We start from the raw sequence: 7,442 nt of genomic DNA on the forward strand, positions 1-7,442 counted from the left end.
TTCTGAATACATTGAGAATAAAGTGATTAAACCTGTGATGTAATTGTAGTGTTGTTGAAAGGTTATTCTCACACACGCACACTTATGAATGAAGTTTCTATTATTATGATAATGATGATGTGTTGATTGAAAGTCTATTCTTAATTATACACTTATGAATGATAATGACAAATTGTGAAAGGTTTTCTCACAGTATGGAGATTTTTTAGTTGAAAGGCTATTCTCACCTACTGAATCTAGGAGCTATCTTATGAATGATGTTGGATTGGGTGTTGATGCATTCTTCCATAATAATGAACTGAAGTAATGAAATGATAAGTACTCCGTGGGGAATAATGCTAAGCACTGAGTGGATATTGATATGAAATGGAAGCTCTCACGTGAGTTGAAGAGGGGTTTCTAGTAGCAATCTCTTGAGATGGATGCCCATACGTGAGTTGAGGCAGGGTGTCTCGTAGCAATCTCCTTATCCCATAACTATGTGCCCTCATAGGTCATTAGCTAGTGGATCCACCTAAAAGCTAAATTAATGGTTCTACCTTAGGCAAGTAGGACACCCTTTTCTGTCTGGGTAACACCGGATTCCATGATTTGCTCACATGGTTTATGTCGGTTAAGTCTTACCCCTACAATGAAAGATTATGAACTATGGCTTCTCAAGAATGAACTACTTAGTGTGGGTGGGGGTATGGGACTTCATCCATGCATTGGACACGTAGGCTTTGAGAGTAGTTGTGGTGTGTTCCTCTTATGTTATGATGATTTATGAAATGAAGTATACTTAATGTGGATTGTTGCTATGAGTTGCTTTTCTTGATATGACTTATTAAATGTGAAAGTATCCTTATCTATGAGTATGAACAACGGATGAAATCAAAGAATGGTAATTATGATTACGGTGGCATAAAAGTGGTACTTAGTATAGATGGGATTATGGGATCTTATCTATGAATTGCACAAATATAACTTAGGGTTACTTATGAGATGGTGCTAGTATGCTATGTTGATCTATATGTTGAAAATGCTTATGACTTATGCTTTTGTACTAATGTGCATGGTGATTCTCAAACTGGGTAAAGTGCATGCTTTTCAGCTAAAATGTCCTTTTTAGCATGTAAAGGTTTTGGTGCATGGCTATCATACTTCGTGCATTTTTGTATTAACCCATATTTTCTACATTTTCCCCAAAGTGTAGGGTCTGGTTCTTAAGGCGATCTTCTCTTGGTTCAATCATGGATCGACTATTCTCCTAGCTTGTGGTGAGTCCTCATGATTTGAGGACGTATGAGTTATTTAGTAGTTTAGTTATAGTGTTTCATTTTCGGACCATATTGTAAGGGTTGTGTCCCTATTTGATTCAAAGATTGCATTAGATGGCTATCTGAGACAAGTTAGACTTTCACTTGCTTTTATAAAAGACTTCGATTGTATGGATAAAGTTTTAAATTTCCACAAATTTCTTTTATCTTATGTGATGAGATGCTAAGGGCTTGTCTGACACCCCTTCAGGGTCAAGTATTACGTGTTACATCTAGGGGGTACTCCTCGGTCGTGACAAACTTGGTATCAGTATGATGTCTCATAAGTCACATCTTGTAGAGTGTTGTTCAAAGTATGAAGCGCGCCACATTTATGAATGAGAGGCTAGAATATGATTAGGAAATCTCACTTCTTCATTCTTTAAGTTATTCCATAGAGTTTAACTCTATAAGGTCTTTCTCCCAATATGATGGTCTTCAGGATATGACCACTCGAAGTGCTCATGCTACAAGGAGCGAGGGAGAAAATGTTGGTTGTGATACCAACTATGACTATGTGACTAGGTAAGGCTTGATATGTTAGATTTAGATGATATCCTTAGTATGGATTGGTAGTATTATTTTTATGCTCCTCTGTGATTGTAGAACCCGTATAGTCAAATGGTTAGTTTCCGAGTGAGCCTATACATGAGTGGAAGGAGGGAAAGTCTATGTCCTAAGTTTGGATTATGTTTTGTCTTAAAGTTGATTTTGAGGGTTGCATGAATCACCTAGTTAAGGTAAAGGAGAAGAGTTCAAGTGTTGACCAACTTCAAAGATTTAGTTATCTTTAAGATTGATCTTAAGTATGGTCATTTTGAGTAAGGTGTTTAGATATTACTTGAATATGATTGATTGGTAGGTCCCACCAAAGGTGATGATATGAGTTGAAATAGTTTAGAATTGACTTGCTCCAACCTTAGAATTGAAAAAAATGATGCTTAGAAGAGTTGATATAGGCTTACTCCCAAGGGGGAGATGATGTGCCTAGAAAGTTTGGTCGTTGAATATTCTTGGTGTTCATGATTTGGATTAGCTTGAAGTTATCACCTTGAGAGATGTATTGAGTGTAACACCCCGTATTCTACGTGTATTAGTTCTATTTATATGATGCTTATAAATTTCCTTGTGGTATAGTTATGGACTAGTTTGCTTATGCGACTAGTGACAATAGAATAGGCTTAAAGTGAACTATCTTTGGATTTTGATGCGACCCGATTAAGTTGATGTCAATGGAAGTATTTAAACTTGAGATCATATGGTGGTATTTGAGTCTAAAGTTTAAAGTGACATAGTGTATATAAGTTTTAAGTTAAGTTAAAGGTTAATAAGGTCTAGAAATGGAAAAAAATATTGAGGTGCTTGCTTGACTTAACTAAGGTAGTAGGTGACAAGTACGTGCATCACCTACTTTGACTTATTGACTAGCCAAAGGACCAAGTAGGTGCATCACCTACTTTGACTTATTGACCAGCCCAAAGGACCAAGTAGATGCATCACCTACTAAGACTCTTTTGACCATGTTATTGGGCCAAGTACACTACACCTACTTGCATCAATCTGGCCCAAGTTGAATACAAGAATAAGGGGAAATGGACAGCCAAGGCCCAATCTTTCCAAGCCCACAAGAAATAATTTGAATGGAAAAGTAGGTGCATCACCTAATTAAATGTGTGGCCTAAATTAAAGACACATGTTGGCTGCAAATGAAGTACAAGAAAAGAGAACCTATTAAGGCCAAAAATCTTATACAAATATCTCATTTTCCTCTTATCAAAATTTTAAGCTCTTAAGTTCATATATTTTTCCCTCAAGATGAAACAGTCACCCAATATTTCCACTAGGGTTCTAACTATTTTTCATCTTGTTTCTTCCAAAGCAGCTACAAGATCACCTTCTTTCTTCTATTGTTTCAAGTATATTGGACAGTTCTTCGAGGGGAGTGAAATGGAGATAGCTATATGTGTTGGCAGCCAAGGTTCTGCCACCCTCTTACAAAGATTAAGAGAAGGTTATAAAAATAGTAATTGAAGGAGAATAACAGATTCAAATAGCCAAGGTAAGGGCGCTGCCACAACCTCTAATTATTAGTTTATTTGAGAATTCTAGACTTACTTCTTTATTGCAACTTGTGGGATGGTGATTGAAAACCATAAATTCAAGTCTTTTGATTATTTTTGAGTGTTGAGGACTACTATTGTATTGATTTGTTTATGGGAGGTCATGGATGTACTTAGAGAATGATTGCGGAAAACTGTAGGGGGCAGATTTATAAGCTATGGTGATGTACCATTAAATTAATGTTTTGGTAAGCTCACTGCCCGTTCCATGGGATGGTTGTTTCATGAAAATAATTATAACAGATATAATTTGTGAAAGAAAACAATCAATTAGACGGATTATGGGCTTGCTGCCTGGCTACTATTTTGATGAGTTGAAATATCCCGAGTTGGTTGGTAACCTGCTAATATTAGCCTTAATGATTGGTTGTTGTAGATGAAACCTATGACGTTAAAGGACAGGTTGACACTTCGTAAGCTATATGAATTGGAAATTGAGGTATGTAAGGCTATTCGATTTCCTATTTCTTTGGCATGAATCCAACACTTGTATTATAAAGTAAGCTTTCTAAGTGCCCTTGGTAGTGACTAATCCATAGTTGCAGTTCCTACTCCCTAGAGCATCAAAGTGAGTACTATAATATGAGTTTATTACTAAATGTATGTGCTTACTCTGCCAAGTATTAGCATGCAGGGTTTAAACTTGTTTCATCGTCAAAGTACCCTTGGCACGTATTCCCCTTATACGAATCAAAATGATCCTAGTACAACAACATTTTAGGCTTTTAGCCACCCTAGTAAAGTGTAGCCTAAACTAGCATAAAGTGTGGCCTTTGATAAAAGGCTACACCTTTGGACTTTAAGCAACGCTTTTCAGGGGTGGCCAAAAGAAGCGTAGACTTTGACATTAGGCCACACTTTTTAAATGTCGCCTTAGCAGCTACACTTAAAAAGCGTGGCAAAAGAGGGCATGCTTTTATAAGGGCATGCTTTTTAGTAATTCATTAGCAACACCTTTTTTTTTTTATTATATTACACTTAAAAGTGTGGCATTTTCTTTGTTATTGGGCACACTTCAAAAATGTTTTCTTTTAAATCTTATCTAGAACAACACTTATAAGTATAACTTTTCTTATGTACAGCAAGCCACACATTGGACGTCCCTATGCAACACTTTTGAATTGTGGCAATGTTGCGTAGAATTTTTGTAGCCACAATTTTTCATTTTTAAGAATAGTAGTTTTTATTGCATATATTCAATAATCACATATAATAATTAGATATATAAGCGATCTAAAGCACAAAATTAGCTAATAAATAAATCAAAATTATATATTTCAAATAAACTTCAAGAAACATGTCTTGTACAACCAATACTTAGACAAACATGTCTTGTACAACCAAACTTCGACAAACATGTTCTCTACTATCAATAAATTCCACAAAACTAAATGAATTCAAACATATAGATCAAGTTTACTTTAGGCTAGTATTCAAATTCAATTATTGTCATTTTCATGTACATTCAAAATAAAATTATAAGTTAGTGAAATACATAATGTGTATTTAATATGCTCAAATTCACAGTAAGCCAAACCAATCCATAACAAAAAGTCACAGGAGAGCAACCATAAACTGAAGCTTTCCGTAATAAAAATCTAAAATTGAGTCACAGCAGTAAAGCTCTCCAAAACTAACAAATCTAAAATTGAGTCATAACAATAAAGTCACAGCAAAGGTCTGCAAGACCAATAAAACAACAAGTTGACATTGAAAATTGACCAACCCATGTTATCACAACATAGTAAAATGTTAAAACAGCTACGAATTAAGCAAAAAAAAAGGTTTGAAAAAGTACAAATAGATGCAAATCAGGATCCAGAAGAGAAAGTTTGATCATTTTCACTGGAACCAGAACCAACCATATACTGAAACTCTCTCTTGTCATAAATCTCCAATGAAAAATCCCTAAGCATTTGTGTAGTACTTGTAGTTGTGGAACCAGTAGAACTCGAACTTGGAGCCATTGCTGAAGAAATAGTGCTTATCTTGTCTCCATTCCCATCATTTTTTTACACACAAGAGCTGCTCAAATGAATCTCATTAGCAACAACAACAACAGAGACCCCTCGTGTTGCATATCGGTTGACGGTGCCAATTGACTAAAACTTTTTCCTTAGGCATAAATAGACTACTGGAAGAAAAATATTTATAAATTTCAACATTTTAAATACAAGAGACATCTAAAAGAAACAAATAATCATTTGGAAAGCTAATCCATGTTGAAGGAGAGGCTAGTAGAACTGGTTCTCTTGTTTTTACTGATCCAAATGTTCTGGTCAAGCTCGAGTGTCTATAGAAGGAGAACACAACTCTCAAACTTGACCTTTCATCTTGTTTAAATGAGTTGCAAATGAAGACCATAGAGAGGTGCTTGAGCACCCAAGAAGCAGAAACTGCTAGTAAGCAGCAGTTATAGAGCATAAAGAAGGTGACCAAGCTTGAAGTGGAATGTCAAAAACTACAAGCCTTGGCTCACAAATCATCCCTACTCAATGACCAAAGATCTTATGTTGTTTCATCCTTCTCTATTGAGTCCTTCACCAATGGTCAATCCGATAGTGGAGATCAACTGAAGACAGTCCACTCTGATAGCCAAATGTTGCACAAATCGGAAACAAGTGAATGTGAACAAAGTTGCTCTGATTCATGGGAATCAACGCTAATTTCTAAGCTTGATCAATTTCAGCACGAAAAAGTTATGCCTAAACTCTTGCTGCCCAGTTTTTGGAAATTGACATTATGGATGACTTCTTGGAGATGGACACAGTCGCTGCAGTATTTGAAATTGTGAATAAAGCCTCTTCACTTATATCTGATGTTGTTGTTGATGACTCATCAAGTGAAGAGAATCCCCTGTCAGCAGAATATGAGACCCTTTCACAAAGGGTGGTTGAATTAGAGCAAAAGATGGAGAAGATTGAAGCAGATAAAGTTGAACTGGAAAATGCTTTAAGTGAGAGCTGAGATACCCTCAAGGTGTCTGATTTGCAGCTTAAGGATGCTCAAATAAAGATAGAAGAGATATAGAAGGAGTTATATGTAGTGAATGAACTAAAAAAGTTGCTTGAGTTTCAACTCCCTCGCATGAAAACAGAATCATAGACAATGTCTGCAAACATTGACTCTTTAAAGACAAAATTCGAAAGAGAATGATCCTTGTCATCTTATAAGGAAACTAAGTGCCAGGAATTGGAAAATGAACTAAGAAGAAAATCCCAGGAATTTGAACTTCAACAAGTTTCTACTTCAAATGGTTAATAAAAAATAAAGCACGTAACGCTTGTATCAATGGATTCTTTTTATGTTGTTCAAAAGTATTGAAGCTCTTATATGCTAAGATTTTCTATTTGGAGGATGATGTAGTTGTAGGTGCTGACAAGCCTGCCGAATGCCAGAAAACAATTGCATCTCTTAGGAAGCAGTTTCACTCACTAGCCACTTTAGAAAATCTTTTGATTGACACAACAAATCTTTCTGGATTTTTTGGGGAAGGTTCAGTTGTGGTTGGAGCTAGTGGAGAGGAATGGAAGTTACATGTAAACGAGACATTTACCCGAAACAACAATTCAGACACTCCAAAGATTGAAAATTCTAGTCATTCTATGAACGGAAATGAAGGAGAATCATCATCTTCTTCGTCATCATCATCATCAGCTACTGAAGTGACAACATCCAAAAGTAGAAATGGTTTAGGGAAGTTGTTTTCTCGAAGAAAGAGTGGAATTCAACTCTAAAATGTAAGAGTATATTTGAGTAACAAAATAAAAAGTGATACGACTAAAGGGAAGCCGAATTGTAATTTTCTTGAGATTGAGCCGTCATTGCTGCCATCATATTTTCATATGGTTATAAGTAGGAATGGGTGATTAAATTTTGTTTAATTAGCATCATATGTGCTTTGATTGTTAAGAGAATTTTCATATCTTTATAAAAACAGACAACACCAAATATGTCACATTATAAATCTGTGCGTGCAAGATAACTTAAAAAGATTGCAAATATTGGTTATTCAAGAAGATTG

At 35.6% G+C, this 7,442-nt stretch overlaps 1 pseudogene; it reads left to right on the forward strand.

Annotated features, from left to right (window-relative positions):
• The first annotated feature begins 3,699 nt into the window (after window positions 1–3,699).
• LOC125863883 (filament-like plant protein) lies at window positions 3,700–7,155 on the forward strand (annotated as a pseudogene).
• The last annotated feature ends 287 nt before the right edge of the window (window positions 7,156–7,442 follow it).

The sequence above is a fragment of the Solanum stenotomum genome, chromosome 5, assembly GCF_019186545.1.
Source record: "Solanum stenotomum isolate F172 chromosome 5, ASM1918654v1, whole genome shotgun sequence".
Taxonomy (NCBI): Eukaryota; Viridiplantae; Streptophyta; class Magnoliopsida; order Solanales; family Solanaceae; genus Solanum; species Solanum stenotomum.